At 42.4% G+C, this 22,500-nt stretch overlaps 2 pseudogenes; both read right to left on the bottom strand.

The window, feature by feature from the left end:
- Positions 1-415: 415 nt before the first annotated feature.
- The window catches only part of LOC137235315 (probable arginine--tRNA ligase, cytoplasmic), a 517,389-nt pseudogene continuing 495,304 nt past the window's right edge, over positions 416-22,500 (bottom strand).
- Positions 1,937-2,918, bottom strand: LOC137234743 (transmembrane protein 192-like; annotated as a pseudogene).

Raw genomic sequence — 22,500 nt, 5'->3', positions numbered from 1 at the left:
TTTGACTCAGTCACACAAAGCACAGAATACATCGGTTGTCTGCAACACCGTTGAATCAATAATTACAACCCTCCCCCCCCCCCCCACCCCCCCCCCCCCCCCCTTTTAATATTTTACTTCCCATTGAAGATTTTATGTTGTCTGATAGCCTTTGCTATTTGGATAACGGACAAAAATAAGTAATCGTCTTACATTAAACGATTTGTTACTGCCCATACTGAAGTATTACATAGATGGTATACGTAGTACAAAGGTAAAATAATATTGCAATATATAAAAGTCATTGACATACCAACCATTAATGGGTTTTGCGTCGTGGTGCCGTAGGAAAGTCCCAAACGTCCGTCCAAGGTTTTGCCGAAATTCACTCTTAACATCAATTTGTAACATTTCACTCTCAAAAAGTACGCCATTGTGCTTGAAGAAAAACTTCTATATATTATAGGTCGCCGCATGATTACTGCCACAAATACCGCCCAATACAACAAATAATGTACCACTACCACCAGTATACGTTAAACCAGCTGGTGGTGGCATTACTCTTTACCCTGCCAGAAGAATATACAAATGATAAATTGAACAAATATTAACATTACAGATTCTCGCTATTAAAAAAACACTATGGAACGTGAGCCTCGAGGAGCCTGAAAATGTTGAGTAGAAATTTTCACGTTTCCTCAAGCTTCGCGTGCCCAAAATCCAAAATTGAAGGTACCTTAGCCTTTGTCCATTCGGCATTGGGTGCGTTGAATTTCGAATGGATTTTGGACCCATTTTATCACGTAAACGATCTACCAACCGACGCAATTTTGGTACCCTCTTCTTCTTCCTCGCGTAAACCGTTGGAATCTAAGAATTCCACGATATCTATCATACGGCACTGATAGGATTCACCAATCGGACGGATTCTTACATCTAAACGCTCGGATATAGCCTGGAACTCTGCACGCGATACCTCGCAAATTTGTGTCCATGCTTTAGTTGAATTTGGATCGCCACTCTGCAGTAAAACAACACAATTGTAGGCGCGTGTCTTGAATTCGTCATCTACGTCGAATCTCTTTTTCGATTCTTTGTAGAAAGCTTGCAAGTCACCAATAGGTGGACCTTCGTTGATGTAATTTAGAAAGCTCTCTTCCAATTGTGCAATCAACATACCGAATTGTGTACCCCCATCACCCAGGTGGTTGATCCGCAACACATCGTGTCCCAAAAATTCCGTTAAACGGCAAATTGGATTCCCAATATTAGTTGAAAGCAAATGGCTAACCTGTTGCTTGGCTATATTGGGTGAAGGAAAGTCTAAAAGTATCCGCTGCTGGCGACACAACGGTGGAGTCACGCCAAAAGGCAATATACTCGATATAACATTCAATGCATATCCCTTTTTCAGGAATACATTTATAACCAGCAACTTCAGTTTTAGCAACCAGGGGCGATGGTGCAACATTTTTAACAGTTTCATTAGCTATATCTCTCGGTGATTTATTTATACCAGATAACTTTAGAGCTTTGCTAGTGATATAGCACTATTATATTGACAATCACCAAATTTAGCTGCAGGCGCGTCAACGGGTGATATTATGGCTACTGTGCCGGCAAATTGTGGAAATGCCAAAGCAATACCACTAAATTCGGTAGTGCCATATAAAACCTTAAGGGACTTCCATAAAGTGGTTGCATTATGTTTGCCATATTTCTTTGTAACATTGCCGTTATGTTCACAAATATCCGATAATTTTTTTTCCATTTAATAAAGGTTCCTTCGCGCAACCAATAAAACACTTATGGTCTTTTAAATGTGTAACTTCTTGCTCTGTTAGGTACCCTGTGTACGATGGCTGTAATCCACAATCGCTACCCGTCTGCCAACATCCATTATATTCGCTATTGAAAGATAATAATTTCACAAAATATTTATTGCTATTCACTTGTATTAATGTGTCAAATTCACTGTACGCGCGTTTAATTGCAGTGGGTGCAATTTCTGATTGAGCTTTTGATTATGATCTTTCAAATAGGCAATGAGGTCGGCCTGTTTCTCTAGTAAATCATTGGTATTACCACCGGGTTGCATGAGACCCAATGATCCGGATGCATTATGGCCGCCACGTAGCGCATCAGGTGGTGGTGTTGATTTATTAAATTTATATATGTACTTTCGAAATATAAACTACATGCGTTAGGCTTAATACCAACGTATCTAACATGTTGAAACCCGCAACATGAGAAGCTGGCGAGAAAAAATTAAGTGCACAATGCTGCCAGAAATCAACGCCATAATAATGATGTATGCCCGCCTGTACAGCCAATAGCATAGAATTCCAAAGTGATATCACATTCAATGGTATACTTTTTTGCATAGATGTAGCGCGATGAAATTCATGATAGCCATTTATGCGTAGATCGTTATGATGTTTTTTGATTAGATGATCAAACAAAATGTTATCACCCAAAAAGCAGCACGTAAATATAGCATTATAAAATACGCTTCGCAATGTTTGTCAACTGACCATGTATAAGCAAGGAGAATGCCAACGAGAGAGATAACTGTTGATATAAACGAATGTATGCTAAAAACCGGTATTGTTCTAAGCGGCCTAAACGACCCATCTGTATTCGAACTCAAAGCTCAATTTAGGAGCTCCTATGAATCGAACTCAAAGCTCGATTTAGGAGCTCCTATGTATCATTTCCCATGTTATCAGCTCCTGCAGCAGCTACAACATTTGGCACCGTTGATGAACGATTGTCACCCATATTCATAATTGAGCACCTTGCCTGTTCGCGTGGAAGATTTGGCCCAAACTAACCATACGAAGCACACACAATGTCTACGTAAATAGTTAAATGCGCATTTACTAATCAGTGAATCAAACGCACAGTGATTCACGATAAGTATGTAAATATGCTATCACTCGCCATCAATAACACAATGTACAATGAATTTCGTATGCTGGCTCTTGAAGATGCAAGCAACGGGTTTCGTTATAGATTGGAGTGCCTATTCAGATTATATTCGTATGATGACGAGAAGAAATTCCGACCAAATGTGTATGAGCACTATGAAACTGGCCAACTGTAGGGTCTCGAAAAATTCTGGGCTTTTCTCAAATATTATAAAACTGCTGATGAAATAAATGTGAAACCAAAATTTGCTGAAATGAAAAGAAAGAGGAATAAGAAATTAGAAAATTTATAAAATTGTAAAAAAAGGAACGATACTAGTATACTTACCCATCATACGTTTTCCTTCGTAACGAAAATTCATTCAAAAATGTCTGTATACTCATTTCCATGAATGAATGACATTTTGAATGAACGAAACAAGGGTGCCACTCGATGACATTTGCTTTTGTCTTTTCTTACGCCGTAAACACATTGCGCGCGACTCCATGGGATTACAAGTCGGATCCGCGGGATCCAAAAAAAAAAAAAAAAAAGAAAAACAACTCGAGTGTTAGTACCCGAACAACTTTACCTTTTTCCGACAAATGAAAATTTTGTTTTCGTCTGACAATTTGGTGCATAAAAACACACTCAAAACCTTGTGAAAAAAAAGGGGGAGCCACTCGAGACCGAAATAATTGTCGCGGTTTATTTGCATTGTTTTCCCTGTTAAAAAGGTTAGGGCACCATTAAAATGTAAAACATAAACAAAAACATGTCACACTCAATAGTGGTCTCGCTTTCATGATCGAAATTGTTTGTGTATTGAAGTTCCGATAAAGTTTCGTCAGTCTTTTTAGCTTGAAATCCCAGCAGGAATAAAGTAGTGTCATCCATGCTTTCGATACTACAAACAAGGGAGGAATTAAACTTTTTAGAACAGACTATAAATTTAATGTTGCGTCAGGACTCAGACGCGAGCTGTCCCTAAATACTTTCATGACATGACCATTATGTCTCATTACGCTGCCAAATTAGCAGCACCGCACAACTGCCTCATTCCAGTGAGTGGAAGAGTTATCAGCTGACAGCTCTACAAGTTATCACACTCGATAATGTAGGCTATCCCTGCCGGGGTTGTGTTGAAATCAACCAACACACCACAACTTGTGATTCTCACACAACATGGCCCAAATCAACACAAAGAGTGTTCCCAGACAGCGAATAGAGGCCACTTTACATCTGTCGCACATTTATCTGCACGACGTCATTTGACTAGTCATTTTACAGTCATTCAAAGGTTATATTCATAGTCACATTTGCATGGGCGTGGGTAAGCTTTGTGACCAAATTTTTTAGGGCAATTACAAGGAGCCGTGAAAATACACGGGTAACTCGTGATACCATCTGCTACACAAATGTAGCGTATATTACCGCATATTGCCTGTATTAGGCAAACACCAAAAAATATAGTTTGTCCTAAATCTATATTTAATAATTCTTAATTTCACTCCTTGATTGCTTCAACATCAGAACTTTCATCCTGATGAAAATATTTTCAACATTAAAGATACCTTTACGCGTATCTCAATGCAATTTTACTAAACCTAACAGTGGCTTCAATCACTACACGTCATTATGTCGGCAGACTGACTTAATCAGATTATTCATCCCGAGTACGCCAACCACAAGCTCAGCCTATTAAGCTCCTTGTCTCCGCTCATAAGCCACCCAACCCAAGGGCATCTACGAATGTTCTATTAACAATTTGATATTCCAGAATGACTGGATTGTCCCATAAACGCGCCAAGACGGAGGCGCGCGGCAGTACATTCAGCGTCCCATGCCGGCTATGTGAAAAATCGCACAGCATAAAGCTCTGCCCAATTTACCGGGGCATGACGAACATGGATCGACTAAAGACGATTATAGATCTGAGATACTGCACCAATTGCTTATCGCCATTCCACCAACGGAAGACATGTCCCAGCGAAGATCGCTGTCATCGGTGCAACGAGCAGCACCACACGTCAACACACCTCGACGACGTTCCACCACCGTCCCATGAGAGTGATGGCGAAGAGAGCTCCGACGGAGCCCTATCCATCCACGCCACTGAACAAACCCTGTGGTGGGAAGCGGACGTCGCCGACGAAGAGATCGAACGACGGGAAGATCCTACTGCAATAGTAGCAACAACACCACCGGGCGGTTCAGGACCACAACGTTTCCGACCGCTATTACGTCATGAAAAGCCTTCAAACTTACAACGCGGGGATGGCGGGGAGACACGTCCTTTCCCCCCATCGCACCGCTCTGCCGGGGGGCGCCGTGGCGACGCGGAACCGCGTCCGTCCCGCTCGTCACGACGCTCAATTGGCAGGGCGGCCCCGTATAATGCTCGTAACCAAGTAACCACGCTCGCGCGCCAACCAACAACGCCAGCCGGCTTCCGAACAGGACGCCTCCGGGAGACGCCTCTAGCAACAACCATTACACGCGCATTTGTAGCCATAGCTCCAACGGGGGTCGTTCGGATAGCAGCAGGAGGGAAGCTCCACGCAGTACGCGCCCTTATCGATCCGTGCGCTCCGAATTCAATCATCGATGCAAATCTCGCAAAGGACCTCGGGTTAGAGCGTACCGGCACGTCCTATCACGTGAAGTGCACGCTTGTTCTGCGAGGGAAATACGGGGTAACGGGAGCAGTGACGACCCAGGCCACAGTGGTGTCGCGATATTCACGGCTTAGTCCGACAGCAACTCTGGATCCATCGGTAGCCACGCCATTCCAATTTATGAAGCTGGCGGATCCAGCTTTCCACCGGTCTACACCGGTCCGGCTCACACTAGGTGCCGACGTCTACGCCAGCCTAATGGTTAGCGGCACACCACCGTCGAACGTCGGCGAGCTGCTGACTCAAGCCTAAATATTCGGGTTGGTAGTGTCTGGAGCCCACCAGCAATAATCGGGTATCTGTCCATTCAATAAGTAAAGTGCACTAAAATCAATCCATGTCTATTTCGACTAACATCTCTTTGTTCACAGGAATCCCACGGAGAAGCGTCTGGCGTCGGTCGAATTATGTATCCTGGTCACACTATTTTTCTTCCATACGCATTTACAGCGGGGCTAAATTTAAGTTGAGATTCGTTAATTTTAAGTTGAGATTCGTTCTCGCGAGCCCTTTGGGACTTGGTTGTTGGGGCGTTACGATCGTTTCGAAGTTGCTCGCCGCAAGGGGGCCGGCATGTTTAGGCCACAAGCCTAAATATGGCGGTGCACCCTCGTATTACTTAACTTTTTCTTTTCGTTGTCCTTTTACCTCACATCTTTCATTTATACATATCGGTTTATACCGATAACCGTTTACCCCGCCGGATAATAGTTAAGCCTAGGATTCGGCGGTGACCGCGAACAAAAGGTTTTTTACCTCTTTCACTTCTTTTGCGAACGTTTAAGAAACCGCCAGCAGCCAAGCAACCGAAGGTAAGTCTTTCAATAATACTAAAAATTATAGAATTCATTTTGCGCTTCCGTCATTGGAAATCGTGAATTGTGATTAAGTGGATTACCTCTGAATTTTAATTTACTTTTCTCTTAATAAACATTATTGTTTATCCTTTTATAACGTAATCGCTGTTTTTTTTCCTTTCTTTTCTCCTCACCATTATTGCGAGCGCGCCCTATCTGTGGTCTTGCCGCCGCAACAATTATGGCATTTTTTTCTTTTTTCGTAATTTTCGATAACGAAAAAGTGGGCGTGGTCATAGTCGGATTTCGGCCATTTTTTATACCAATACAAAGTGAGGTGCAGATAAGTACGCGAACTGAGTTTAGTATAGATATATCGATTTTTGCTAAAGTTATCATGTTAACGGCCGAGCGGAAGGACAGACGGTGGACTGTGTATAAAAACTGCGGGTGGCTTCAACCGATTTCGCCCTTTTTCACAGAAAACAGTTATCCTCCTAGAATCTGAGCCCCTACCAAACTTTACAAGGATTGGTAAATTTTTGTTAGACTTATGGCATTAAAAGTATCCTAGACAAATTAAATGAAAATGGGCAGAACCACGCCCATTTTAAATTTTCTTTTAGTTTTGTATTTTGTTGCACCGTATCAATATTGGAGTTGAATGTTGACATAATTTACTTATATATTGTAAAGATATTAAATTTTTTGTTAAAATTTGACTTACAATTTTTTTTTTTTAAGTGGGCATTTTCGTTCTCCGATTTTGCTGATTTTTATTAAGCGTACCTATGGTAATAGGAGTAACGTTCCTGCCAAATTTCATCATGATATCTTCAACGGCTGCCAAATTACGGGTTGCAAAACTTTTAAACTACTTTCTTTTAAAAGTGGGTGGTGCCACGCCCGTTGTCCAAAATTTTACTATTTTTCTATTCTGTGTCATAAGCTCAACTCACCTACCAAGTTTCACCGCTTTATCCGTCTTTGGTAATGAATTATCGCACTTTTTCTGTTTTTCGAAATTTTCGATATCGAAAAGTGGGCGTAGTTATAGTCCGATATCGCTCATTTTAAACAGCTATCTGAGATGGGTGGCCAGGAACCTACACACCAAATTTTATCAAGATACCTCAAAATTTACTCAAGTTATCGTGTTAACGGACGGACGGACGGACCGACATGGCTCAATCAAATTTTTTTTTGATACTGATGATTTTGATATATGGAAGTCTATGTCTATCTCGATTCCTTTATAATTGTACAACCAACCGTTATCCAATCAAAGTTAATATAATCTGTAATTGCTTTATTTTGATCACTACGATTAATGCACTCAATTTTATAACAAAACACAATTATGTAAACCAATTTAAATTTTACAAATTAGCACAGCAAAATGTAAATACATCTACACAGCAAAAATTACGTTTGCGTTTATGGCCGTATGGTCGGCGCTCAAGCTGCCCCAAGGCACCGAGCCTGGTTGCAGTTGTTAGTGATATGTTCTTTGCTACCAGGTCTACAGGTGGAGTGGCATACAGTGCAGCCGTCGGGGTTGTTTTCAGGGCTCCCCTAATGCTAAACATTAATAGTCTGCATACACCCTCTAAAATTTTGATGTAGGTTATTTTTTGTGTGTTTTTCCACCAAACAAGAACTCCATAGTACAGAATAGGGCTTACAATCGCTGTACCCAATGAGAAACAGAGGGCGATAAGCCCCACGTACACCCCAGCAAACTTTTACATACATAAAGTGCCGTTGAGGCCTTCTTCACCCTCTCATCTACTTTGGTCTTCCATGACAGCTTACTGTGTAAGATGATTCCTAGATATTTTGTGCAAGGTTTCTCTTCTAGGGTCATACCTCCTAACTTAAGCTTGGTCCAATTTGGACCTTATAACTCTTTGTAAACAATACTATATCCGTCTTCTCCGCGTTGGCTTTCAACTCGACATTAGATGCCCAGGTTGAATATACCGAAGCGCCCGATCCATCAAAGAGCTAGTCGTTGGAAGACACTTTCCACTTATGACAATTGCAACGTCATCTGCGTAAGCCGTAAGTTTTACGGGTCCCTCATCGAATCGCCTGAGCAGTTGGTTGATGACCAGCGTCCACAGAAGAGGTGATAGCACCCTTCCTTGCGGCCTGCCCCTGTCCACTGACTTCGTGGCCTCGTACAATCCCCATTGTGATGTAATCTTCCTGCAATTTAACATGCAGCCGATCCATCTCGTTAAGGCTGGATGTACTTTAGTTTCATTAAGACCATACATAATCGCCCATTTAGAAAATTTATTGAAAACCCCGGCAATGTCCACGAAGACTCCTAGAGCATATTCCTTATATTCCAGTGCTTTATCTATGCTTATTACCACCCTATGCAATGCGGTGTCTACCGCATGTTTTGTTGTGGAGGGCAGCTTTTCATCCACGTTGGCCTTTATGTACACATCTATCAGCCTCTCAAAGGTTTTGAGCAGAAATTATGTTAAGCTAATGGGTCTATAATCTTTGGGATAGACGTGGCCGATCTTCCCCGCCTTTGGTAGGAAAGCTACACGAGCAGTTCTCCTAGAGTGCGGTAAATTATTCAGTCTTATGCACCCATCGAATATTATTTTAAGCCATTCCACGACCGCTCTACTTGAAACTTGTAGCATGGCCGAGAATATACCATTTGGGCCCGGCGATTTAAACTCAGAAAACGTCATCACTGCCCATTCGATCTTGGTATCGGTCACCAAGCCCGGCACTACCCGCTCTGTGATCGAAGTGTCAGTGCTGTTTGCTGGCTCTTCTAAACCATCTCCCTATGGGAAATGTTTATCGGGAAGCACCTCAAGGGATTCCTCACTATTATGTGATCATTCCCGTTCTCTTTCTTTGTTAGTCCCTGGACTATTTTTCCCCTTGCTATTACTTTTTTTAACCGTGCTGTTTCGCTGGAGCACTCTATGTCCGTACAGAAATTTTTCCATGAGATTCTCTTCGCCCTGGTAATTTCACGTCTGTAGATCCTCAGTAGAACCCTGTACTCGTCCCGACACACTTCTCTTTCCGCGGTCTTTGCTAGGTTAAACATTTCCTTTACCTGTCTTCTTAGAAGACTCAGCTCATCGCTCCACCATGGCGGCTTTGCTTTTCCTCTTGATCTTCTTAGAGGGCATATTTGTTATACGTAGTCATAAGCGTCCTTGTTAGGAATTCATTAAACTCCTCCAGTTCCTCCACATTGGCAACCTCTTTGGCTTCTCCCAGTTTTGTTTCTACCTGTTTCTGGAATTTAGTCCAGTTCGTTGACCTAGGGTTTCTAAAGCTTCCTCTCTTCTCTACCCTCTTTAGGGGGATGCTGAAGCTTATATACGCATGGTCGGAGAAGGATGGTTTACCAAGAACCATTCAATCATACCTTGATATATCACGTTCGGAGCTCAATGTAATATCCAAAACATTGCTGGATCTTGGACCAGTGTATGTAGGGACATTCCCCTTTTGGCTATCTGCAACTTGGTTTGAAGGATGTAAAAGAATAGAGATTCGCCTCTCCTGTTCATATCTGCTCCTTCCCACGGATTGTGGTGCGCATTTGTCCAATAGGCACGGTCCGCATTTCACCCTGGAGGCGAAACGGCGTAGATATCGTGAAGTTCGAGCAGGTGGTGTTCTTATTGCCGTTGACTCGACGCTTCCATCTGAGTTGCTGCTGTTGGACATCGCAACTGACATTGAATTCGTGGCAGTGAAGCTTTGTGATGGATCTTCCTTATGTAGGGGTAGAACTCGGTCTGTCCAGGGTTTCCTAGAATAGAGTTAGTTACCTAGTAAAAAGAAACCCTGTAATTATGTATAAACATATGTATGTATTTTATTCAAACTATTATTTTCTCTTAAGTTTAAGCCTGGCTAATTAAAGGGCAGCGGAGGTGAAAACCGCCCAACAAATATACTGACTAAGTGCTCGTGAGGTGAAAGCCCACAGGTGTACTATTCGCTGACCAGTTTAACCAGCCAAGTACTATACCTAGCTAGTGCTATCTAACTACTCAATTTACTTAAGGATTTCTCGCCCTTTTATACTAATTGGCGCACAGGCAAACGGAGATATTACAATAACAATGCTTAACCACTAAAATTATATCTATGTATTTAACATCTCCATTAAGATGCCTACATGCTCCTCTTCTCTTAATCTGCAAATAACTTCACTTAACATACATGTGTACACACACCTGTATGCTTACATTAGATTAACTAGGTATGCCTATTGTGCTTTGCTTTGTCTTTGTACATTTGTAAATCCTTAGCTCCTTGTACATTTGTAAATTCTAAGCTTCGCACCTGATTTCCACTGTACGTGGGGGGTTCAATTTAAGTTCTACTTGTATGTAAATAGGGGATTATTTCAAATTATACTTGTATATAAATATGCATTTGGCATAAAAATCAGGCATTTCATATGTTTATGTAAAATAATATGTATATAAATTTGGCATTTGAATAATTTACAAAAATATATTATTATGTATATGTTAATTTATGTGTACATAGGTAAATAATTCAATAATTTCATTTTATGTAAAAAGTATTTACATTTTAATTTTTAATTCAAAATATATGTTTATAGTGTTGTGGGGAACTTCAAAGCTTTCGGATTTGGGGTCCTCACACCCTCCCCTCACCTGCTAGAATCAGGCCTATCCTTACGAGGCCGGTTCTCGTGATCCGCACTCTATAGCTGTTGCCGTCGATGTCGCGCCGGAACGTTCGCTTCCCTTTCTTCTGCTGCGTTTGTTGAAGGTGTGCCTCAATTTCTTTGACGAGAGCTTTGGGAGAAGATCAACTCCCGAGTTATTCTCCCACGTGTCGGGTATTGTTGATTCCTGGAGCCATTGTTCGATCTCGCCGATCAGGTCTTGCGAGTTGCTGACTTCTCCGATGTTGTTACCGCTGGCCTATTCTACCAACAACACGTCGTCGCTTGCTGTGAGACTTAGCACATCACTTCGGTCGACAGGGGCGCAGTCTTCTTCGGAACCGTCAAAAATCTCTAGCTTTGCCGGTGGTTGGACCGTCTCTTCCCCAGTAAGGTCGCCATAGTAGACCCGCATCCTCAAATTTATGCGCCAATTATAGTCTACGAATCCTCGGCCGTGCTCTGCCGTGTCCTCTTGGCGTATGGAGAGCTCTCCTTGTCTTCGTGGGGCCTCTTCATTGCTGGTCACACTTTCCGATGAAATCGAGATAGGTGTCGGCGCCCTTACCATTGCTTCGTCGCTTCTTCGCATCTCAAACTATATTGAAATACCGTTTCGTAAGCCGGGCTGTATATTGGGCCTTAGTGTTCGACAATGATCTGCCCGCCCTGTTCCTAACAGACGCTGTCAATATAACTGACCTCTGCCTCAATACCGTCTTGTTAGACCGGGCTACGAACCCAGTTGGCTTCGCCGGCTTCTTCGCCGGTATACTCCTCCTCTTGCTTAGTGGTAAATGTTTTGTTAGGCGGTCAGTGAGGGTAGCAGAGGCTTGCATTGCTTGGGGCTGCACAGTGGTATGTTTTCGTATCTACCAAAAGATTTATATGACATGGGAAAAATATTTGTTTGCGAAAAAAATATATTAAGTAATTGGCCGGATGGTGGACTGTGGATATGGTATGCAATATGTACGTAAATCAATGTATGCGAAATATGATATGATGTATGTAACTCAGTTTATGTAAAATATTATGTAGTATAAAATTAGTCAGTTCCAGTGGGGAACTCTAAAGCCTGTGGATTTGGGGTTATCCCACTCTCCCCTCACCTGCCATGTTATGGTTCTTCCGTCATTTCGTGAGACTTGTATTCACCTGTTGGATGGCGAATCTACGTGACTGGGACGATATTGCCTCGCGCATCATGTGAGCGTTTTCTATTGTAGGGTACTGCGTTCTTGGTTTGAAATGAAATGTTACGAAATAATCATAATTATGTTGGCTGGCCATGTTATTGGCGTATTACATTGCCATCCGCATCTCGTTTTCCATACTTGACGGGTGACCGTGTTCTACTGCTAATCTCACTCCGTTCTGGTTTCTGGCGAAAATTTCTCTAATTTCGGGTGTGTGTTCGATATTTGGACTGTTTGCTGCTGAGTTAACTAGCAACAGTGAACCGCATATATTTACGGTGTTACGACCTGCCTGTTGTTGCATACTCGGGAACTGGGTTACCAACTGTGCTGTTGAGGTAGTTGGTGTTTCTCTCGATGGGTTCGATGACTGCAACTCGTCTGCATCTGGGATACTCTTCGATTTACCATGGTGTGTATTCACCTCGTTTCGGCGGCGATATCGAGTACCTCCGTCTTCTTTCGTCCTTCCTGCATTGGACTTGGCTCCCGTCAATCATTGTTCTTCACTTCGCCTTGATGGTATGCCTTTAGGTCACTCACATGTGCCGTTCTTCTTTTGCCTTTGTTTACCTTGTCCAATTCTACGATAACCGGCGATACGAAGTTCATTACCCGATGTGGACCGCTATATCTTGGTGTTAAGTTGGCCGCGAAATTGTACACTGCTTTGGACAACTGATGCTCTTTCACCAATACTAGGTCGCCTACAGCCGGTTGCCATTACCTTCTGCGCAGATTTTAGTATCGCGCCTGCTCCGTGGGTGCTCGTTGTTGCTTCTGACGTACCATTTTATAAACTTCTCTCAGTTTCGCTGATTTCTCGCTCAGAATCATTCCTTCTTGACCCGTACCGAAAGCGTGCTCATCGTATAGGGCGTTCGGGATTCTCGGTTCCCGTCCTTGTACCACGTATGCTGGATTGTAGCCTGTTGACACGCATACACTTGCGTTTAGTGCTAGTGTTATTTCTGGCAGCAACTCATCCCAACTACGCTGCTCCTTACCCGATAACTGTGCTATCATCTTTTTGATATTCCTATTAGCTCTCTCCGTAGGGTTCTCTTGCGGTGTGTATGGTGCCGTTAGATGGTGTTTTACTCCGACCTCCTGCAAAAACTTCTTAAAGTTTCTACTTACAATTTGTGGTCCATTATCTGTGATCAAAACTTTTGGTGCGACAAATCTAGACAAAATACGTTCTCTCAGTCCTCGGATTAGATTATCAGTTGTTGCCTTCCGTATCGCCATGTTGTTGCTGTTGTTGTAGCAATGTTTCGCCCCACCTAATAGCTGCGACCGATCACAAATTATCATCAATATCCTCTAACGGGAGTCCAAGGAAACTTGCTGTTCCGATAGGGGTGGACCATAATGAAAGGGGTGTTAGAGGCGTTGGTTCCACATTACAATTAAAGAGATGGTTTGTGTCATGTGGACACATTGCAAGTGGGGCATACATTTTTTATATCGGGGTTGATTCTGGATATGTAAGAGTTTAACTTGCTGTTTCGATAGGGGTGGACCATAATGAAAGGGGTGTTAGAGGCGTTGGTTGCACATTACTAGTAAAGAGATGGTTGGTGTCATGTGGCCACATTGCAAGTGGGGCATACATTTTGTATGTCGGGGTTGATTCTGGATAGGTTAGAGTTTAACCTGTTACAGTATCCAGAACGAAGTTGATCCAGAGTGACTCGCGCTTCCCTGGGGAGTATGCGTTCCTCTTTCGCAAGTTTTGGGTACTGTTCCCCGAGTACTGGATTTACCGGGCAACTCCCGGCATAATGGTCCGACGCCTGTTTACGGAGTTGACCAAGGACCTGCTTGTGTTTTTTTTCTTCATACGGCTGACTTCTCAGGTGCCGTATTTCCTCAAAATGCTTACGAAGATGACTCCTTAAGTTCCTAGGCGGTGCTGGCTCATCAATCAGATGTCTGTTGGGATATCCAGGCTTCTGGGTATTCAACAGGAACTGTTTGGTTAGCATCTCATTTCTCTCCCTGATGGGGAGTATTCTCGCCTCATTATGTAGATGGTGTTCTGGGGACATAAGAAGACAGCCGGTAGCGGTTCTGAGCGCAGTATTTTGGCTGGCCTGTAGCTTCTTCCAGCGGGTAGTTTTTAGGCGTGGCGACCATATACGGGACGCGTAGCATGCAAACGGCTGGCCAATTGCTTTGTATGTGGTAATGATCGTTTCTTTGTCTTTTCCCCAAGTACTGCCAGCAAGGTCTTTGAGGATTTTGTTACGGCTCTGGATTTTCGGAACAATTGCGGCTGCGTGCTCACCAAAATGTAGATCCTGATCAAACGTAACACCCAAGATTTGGGAGTGTAGGACAGTCGGTAGCGTAGTGCCATCGGTGTGGATGTTCAAAATGGTCGACATTTGGGACGTCCAAGTTGTAAATAGGGTCGCAGATGATTTAGTCAGTGATAATGCCAGGTTTCGCGAGGCGAAAAAATGGAGAGATTAGGGAGGTAGCCGTTCATTCTGTTGCAAAGCTCATCGATCTTTGGGCCCGGGCCTGTGACCATTATTGTGCAGTCATCGGCGTAAGAAACGAAAGTAACTCCTTCTGGTGGCGAAGGTAGTTTTGATATGTAAAAATTAAACAAAAGTGGGGATAGGACACCACCCTGAGGCACCCCTTTTTTAATTCTTCTTGGCTTTGATATTTCTTTTCTGAATTGCAACGATACCTGCCGACCACCCAGATAATTTGCGGTCCACCTTTTAAGACATGGGGGAAGGGTAGACCCTTCCAAGTCTTGCAGTAACGTGCCATGGTTGACCGTATCAAAAGCTTTTGATAGGTCTAGCGCTACGAGTACTGTTCTATGGTGGGGCTTCTGATTTAAACCACAATTTATCTGGGTGCTATTGGCATTTAGCGCGGTGGTGGTGCTATGGAGTTTTCTAAAACCATGCTGATGACAGGCTAGCTGCAAATTTGCTTTGAAGTGGGGGAGCAAAAGGGCTTCAAGCGTCTTGGCTACTAGCGATAGGAGCTACATCGGGCGATATGACCCTCCTATGTTAGCTGGTTTCCCAGGCTTTAGTAGCGGGACCACCTTGGCTATTTTCCATTTTTCGGGTATGACAAAGGTGGAAAGAGACAGGTTGAAGACATGTGCTAAATATTTGAAACCCTCTTTCCCTAGGCTTTTAAGCATCGGCATGGATATGCCGTCTGGGCCCACTGCTTTGGATGGTTTAGCATGACCGATGGCATCCTCAACCTCTATGGCGGTGATGATAATTGGTGACGCGCTGAACTTATGTTTATGTGCGTGTCTGTTGGCCCTCCGTCTAATTTTGTCGACCGTAGAATGCATTATGCATTGTTGGCAGAAAGCGCCCGCGCATTTTTTCGCATCGGACAGTACTTTGTCGCCAAAGGCGATGGAAACTTTGTCATTGTGCCTAGACGGATTCGATAGGGACTTTACAAAGTTTACCTACACCGGCAGAGAGGTTACACCCGCTTAGGTGCTCCTCCAATTTCGCCCGCTTGTGTTCATCCACAAGAAATCTGATGCGTTGGTTTAAATCCTTGATTTGAGGGTCACCGGGATCTAGCTCTCTTATAAGGTAACGTCCTCTCGATAAACTTGCGGCCTCTGCCGGGAAGTGGGGCCGAATTTCGGGAATTATACCGGCGGGAATGAAACGAGCCGAGGTGGGTTCAATGAGCTTGCGGAAAGCACGCTCCCCTTGCCGGGCATCAGTTGAGATAAGGAGGGCAGCAAAGCGGTTGTCTGTAAAGGATTTGTATTCGTACCACTTTCCTTTTTTAAAGTTAATGAAAGTACGTTTTTCTGCGACGATGAATTCGGCGGGACGCTCGAGCGAAATAAGTATAGGCAGGTGGTCGGATGCCAATGGGACCATCGGCTGCCAGTTGACGCAGTTTACGAGTTCTGCGCTCACGATTGAAATATCCGGCGAACTGTGACAGCTTCCTACCATACGTGTGGGGGCGTCTCCGTTTATAATGCAGAACGTCGTTTCTTCTAATTGATCCGGTAACATTTCATCGATCGCGATGGGCATTGAAATCGCCTAAGATAATGCGATTGTCTGTTTGATCATCTTGTTCTCTCGTCATGGTGCCCAACTGTTCCTCCAACGGTTGCCGCGAAAGCGCATCTGCTACAACGTTCATTTTCCCCTTCCTGTATTGTACTTCGAATGAACATTGCTGTAGTTCGAGCGCCCACCTACCAATTCGCCCCAATGGACTCTCGATTGCGTTCAGCCAGCCATTTCAACGCCAGATGGTATGTGATCACCGTAAAATTGTATTCTTCTAGGTATGGTCTCATCTCTCTGATCGCCCAAACTATTGCTAGGCATTCCTTCTCCGTGGACGAGTAGTTTGTCGGCCTTATTCAACCGTCGGCTTGCATACGCTATTACCCGCTCGTCGTCGTCTAATTGCTGTATGAGGACTGCACCGAGAACAAAATCACTAGCGTCTGTATGTAATATAAATCGTTTTGTAAAATCAGGACAAGCTAATACCGGCGCTTGTACAAGCGCGCTCTTCGAACCCTCGAATGCTAACTGTTGCTCATCAGACCACTTCAATCAGCAGCCCTTCTTCAACATCGCCGTCAGTGAGTGCGAGACTCTCGAAAAATCGGCAACCAACCTTCGGTACCATGAAACTACTCCCAGGAAGCGTCGTAACTCTCGTGTATTGCGTGGTGGTGTAAATTCTTTTATGGCCGCAACTTTGTCCGGATCTGCGTGGATCCCCTCTTCGCTTACCACATGGCCTAAATACTTCAGACTTCTTTTAAAGAACTCGCACTTCTCCGGATTGATCTTAAGATTTGCTCGTCTCAGCCGCTCGAAAACTTCTTTGATATGCCCTACATGCTCTTCCAATGTTGTACTCGTGATGATAATATCTTCCAGGTAAGCGAACGCGTGTGGTTCCAACTCTGGGCCAATGACACGATCGAGTGCTCTCTGAAAGGTGGCCGAGGCGGAATGTAGACCAAAGGGCATTACTTTCCGCCACTAGGGTGCTTTATTCCTGCCTCAAATTCTCCTCGACATCTCGATGTGTGCTTCCTATCATCGTTGTACATGTTACTGTTTCCCGCTGCTGGTCGTCTGCTTGTAGTTTCAACGCTTGCTTGCCACATTTTAGCTCCAGGTTAGCCTTTGCCAGGTAATCGGTACCGACCACGACACTGTCTTCCAATCCTGGTAACACCAGTAATTGACTCCGATGCACTTGGTCACCCAATTTCACCTCTGTCTTAAATACTAAATTAACTGACTTATATTTGAAAACCATTCACTGTAACTAAAATATTATTGCTTTTACCGATACATGGCTGAAACCCAATGTTTTAAATTCCGAAATGTTTTGCGGTGAGTATAAGACCTATAGAAATGATCGCTTAAATAGGACCGGAGGTGGTGTCTTGCTAGCTGTACAATCTTCAATTCCATCTGAAGATGTTAATTAACCGAATTTGATTCCATCGAGTTTTAAAGCATCCGAATCTTACTAGGCCCGGGTCATATTTACTTAGCCGTTTGATATATTCCACCATCTTCTGATCTATCTGTGTATATGCACCATATTTCACTGTTAAAATCAGTCAATTCGATGATAAAGCCCACGGACTCAATGATTGTTTTAGGCGACTTTAACCTGCCACATATATCTTGGAATACCGTTGATCACAATATTGTCCCCGTATCATCCAAGATGCATAACAATGACTTTTTGGATGGAATTACTTATCTTTGCCTTAATCAGATCAACTTCTTTCCGAATAAGTATGGAAAATTCTTAGACTTAGCATTTGTTGACGACATATCTAAATTCTCTATAAATCGGTGTGAACCTCTTGTTTTGCCAGAAGAGGTTTACCATCCTTCTCTTGAGATAACTTACGAAATCATAAGCACCGAAGTCGGCTGCACTAACAAAACACGTGTCTCTACCAGATGCTTTAATTTTTCCAAAACTAATTTCACCAATTTAAATAAAGAGCTTTCTGAGATAAAGTGGCCTCGATATAAAGAGGATGTAGAGGAAAACGTTTTACATTTTAATAAAACCATTTATACTTTATTTGAAAAACATATGCCCAAACGCACATGCTCGTATACTGAACCAGTGCAAGCCTGGTTTACTAAAGATTTAAAAGCTTAAAAAAATAAGAAATCACGTTTATTCAAATTATATAAGAGAACCGGTTTACATTCTCATTATGCACAGTACGCTATTTTCCGTCATAAGTATTTTGAACTTAATAAAAGGTGTTATAAAGCTTACATATGTAACATTAAAAGAAACATTATTTGCCACCCGAAGACTTTTTATGATTTCGTAAATTCTAAACGCAGAACTAACGGGTTTCCTTCTGCCATAAAGTTTAGAAATAGCATTTCCAGCGACGATCAAGAGATTGCAAACTTCTTCCCTCAATTCTTTCGCTCTAATTACTCTGCTGCGGTTGATTCATCACCTACAAATTATCCGTATGTGCTCCATTCTAGTAATTCAATATATGCCCCACATTTGTTGCCTGAAGATGTTCTACTACATCTAAAGACCCTAAAAGAATCCTTCAAATACGGTCCCGATTTGATCCCAACATGTTTTCTTAAAAAATGTGCGGAATACATTTTCCAGCCCCTTACTGATCTGTTTAATCTCTTTTTAAAAAATGGCATTTTCCCGACGGTTTGGAAGGAATCTTTTCTTATCCCACTCCATAAAAAAGGATGCAAGTCGTCTATTGAAAATTGTCGTGGAATAGCAAAGCTCTCCGCTATCCCTAAGCTTTTCGAAGAAATCGTTACTAATCACCTTTCGTTTTCGATTTCTGCATTGATAGATAGTTCTCAGCATGGCTTTTGTAGAGCTAAATCAACCACATCCAATTTGCTTGAATTTACAACTCACGTCTTTAATGGGTTTAGAAACAATCATCATACCGACGTTATACACACTGATTTCAGCAAAGCATTCGACAAAGTACGCCACTCATTACTTGTTTATAAACTCGAATTGCTTGGTTTTCAACCTGGCCTAACTCGCAGGATCTCCTCCTATCTTTGCGGTAGAATTCAAACAGTCATTTTTAAAAACATTTGTTCGAATGTCATCGATGTTCCCTCCGGTGTGCCTCAGGGCAGCCATCTCGGTCCTATTCTGTTTTTGATCTTTATAAACGATGTTTCCACAACTATAAAATATTCTAAAATTTTAATGTATGCCGACGAAGTAAAACTTTTTAGGTCATACGCGTCGGTTGAAGAACGTTCTGTACTCCAGGCGGATTTATATCGTTTAGTTACTTGGTGTAATGCGAATTTTATGCTTCTCAACATAGAAAAATGTAAATCCATGTGTTTTTCACGTGGATACATACAGCCAGCTTCCTACACAATTAATGGCCAAACTATGGAAAGCGTTGATGTTTTTGTCGACTTGGGAGTTACAATGAATTGCAAACTTAGTTTCAACCCTCATATTAATGCCACAGTCAATAAAGCGAGAGGAGTTTTAGCATTTGTGAAAAGATGGGCAAAAGAGTTTAGTGATCCTTACGTTACAGAAACCCTTTTTACATCATTGGTGAGGCCAATATTAGAATATGGATCGATAATTTGAAATCCACGTTATCAAGTTCATGTGGATAGACTAGAATCAATTCAAAAACAGTTTTTACTTTTCGTCTTGAGAAATCTTCAATGGTACTCTCCGTATAATCTTCTTCCTTACACTAATCGATTAAAACTAATAAATCTTCCTACCCTTGCAAGTCGTAGAGAAATGCTAGGTGTACTATTTATGGCTAGACTTTTAAATGGATCGATTTCAAGCCCATTTCTTTTGAACGAAGTAAACTTGAATGTTCCATTCCGAGTTTCAAGGCATTATAAACCTATAATTCTTAAACAATGCAGAAGCAATTTCCAACTACACGAACCTTTTCTATGTTTGTGTGAAGATTATAACTCTCACTCGAGAATAATTGATGTTTCGGACTCGCTCTTTGCCATAAAAAAGAAGGTTCTATCTTCCCTTAATAATTAAAAAATTATATTTACACTTTTAATCTATTGTATTCTGAGCGGTTTTAGATCTCGGCGCTTAAGAAGCCACTGCCTCTCAAAGACACGGTAACAAAAAAATTAGAAATAACACATAAATAAGAATTAGGATAACAAAAAAAGTATGTATAAATTAAACAAAAAAAAAAAAACAGGATTAGCCTGGTTTCATCGGACCACTTGATGGCAGTGCGCTGCCACAACGTCCGAGAAAAAAAAAATTAAAGGGGTTAATGATTATTTTAAAAGGGAGTGGGCCTTAGTTCTATAGGTGGTCGCCTTTTCGAGATATCGCCATAAAGGTGGACCAGGGGTGACTCTAGAATGTGTTTGTACGATATGGGTATCAAGTTAAAGGTATTAATGAGGGTTCTAAAAGGGAGTGGCCCTTAGTTGTATATGTGAAGGCGTTTTCGAGATATCGACCAAAATGTGGACCAGGGTGACCCAGAACATCATGTGTTGGATACCGCTAATTTATTTATATAAGTTAATCTCTCGTGTCCCGAGAGATATAAAAAATTTAAGTTGCGGCGAACCCACTGTTCGCCGATACTGATTCAAAAGCAAAACACGAACAGACTTCACTTTCAATTAATCACAATTTATTACGTGCCACTTGCACGTTCCAAAATTAACTGAACTAAACATCCAAACTAACTTATTAGCTAACCTATTACTGCTAACTATTTATGCTGCGGTTGCAATTCCCACATTTCGCAAGTTGAACGCTTGCGCGTGTAGACAGGAATTGCTTATATTGCAATTCCCATGATTTCAATAATTTCGATATCTGACCTGATCGTTGGTTGCGCGTGTGCTGCGTCAGCGAAGTTAGTAAGTGGAACAATATGATCACATGCCTGGCAACGTGAGTAAAGGGTGCGCCATTGGGAAGTATAGTGGTATAAGGCAACGTAACTCCTCCCCCTTTAAAGATCTGCGTCCCGCAGATCAAAAGTCAAAAATTGCGAGGGGGTAAAATTTTGTAGAGAGTAATTACAGTTTCCTGGCGACATACTGGTGTTGACTGGTGTGACTGGTAGGCTGTTGTCCAGGCGATAAATTTCAGGAGCTGACTTTCCTCTAATGATTTTGCTGCTGTGAGTATTATCTGCCCAGTGGGTCGGGATTTCAACTGGCGAAAGGCCTAGCTTTCTATTGTAGCATCTCCACAGCATGGCGGCCATAAGAAAAATTGCGCATATCGAGAGGATTTCTGAAGCGAGAGAGAAATTTACTTTTTCATTAACGTACCCAAGATACCTTATATTTTCCATAGCCAGGTCGTGGACGTATTCTAGGTTGACCTTCGTGGTGTGACTCTTCACTATTGATAGTACTGCTGGAAGGGCCTGTGCGGTAATGGTTTCATAACTGGAAAATACTTGGTCACCAATGGTGACTGTTTCGTTATTTAATTGGATTACATAATTTTACCATACTCGAGGCATTGCTACTTTTGATTACTCCTTGGAAGTTTGATATGAACACTGTGTTCTCGTTTATCAGCTCTATTTGGGACCCATTCTGTCTGATGAATTCGCAGTTGGCTTCTCTACATTTTAGGAGTCGCGGAAGGCAGCTGCTTTCTTCCAGTTTAGTTAAGGATTCTGCTTTACATATCGTGGATGAGCTGATTATCAGGCAATTTTTTGTTAGGCCGTATGTCTCTTCCTGGTTGACGAGCATCCTGTCAAAAGGAAGATTTAGTTGCTTCCTCCATAGATTCCAGCGCGAGTGACGAGATTATATTTCTTAGTTGTTACTTTTGGCAGTGAAACGACGTAGAGGAGAAGTGTCCCGTTAGTCAGTACCGACGGTTGGCCATATTCGATTGCTTCTATTATATTCTGATATGGGAGTGTTTCTATTTCGGATAGGATCCGGTTAACTTCGTCCATATCCAGTAGGTTGAGGTTGACAATCCCATTCTTTGCCAACTGACATCCACGCACCATTTCGTTTACATCCTCGCGAAGGAGAAAAATGTTGTGAAGCGCGATTTGTCTGAATTCCATGATTCCGTGTTTTTTACCACGTTATTCGTGCGGTCCACGACCTCGTCGATTTTTTTCAATACCTCCTGTGTAGCCGTGAATAGTTTCCCCTGTTAACCCTGAATTGATGGTTGCT

The sequence above is a fragment of the Eurosta solidaginis genome, chromosome X (assembly GCF_040869045.1).
Source record: "Eurosta solidaginis isolate ZX-2024a chromosome X, ASM4086904v1, whole genome shotgun sequence".
NCBI lineage: Eukaryota > Metazoa > Arthropoda > Insecta > Diptera > Tephritidae > Eurosta > Eurosta solidaginis.
This window is presented reverse-complemented; position numbering and strand designations above follow the sequence as displayed.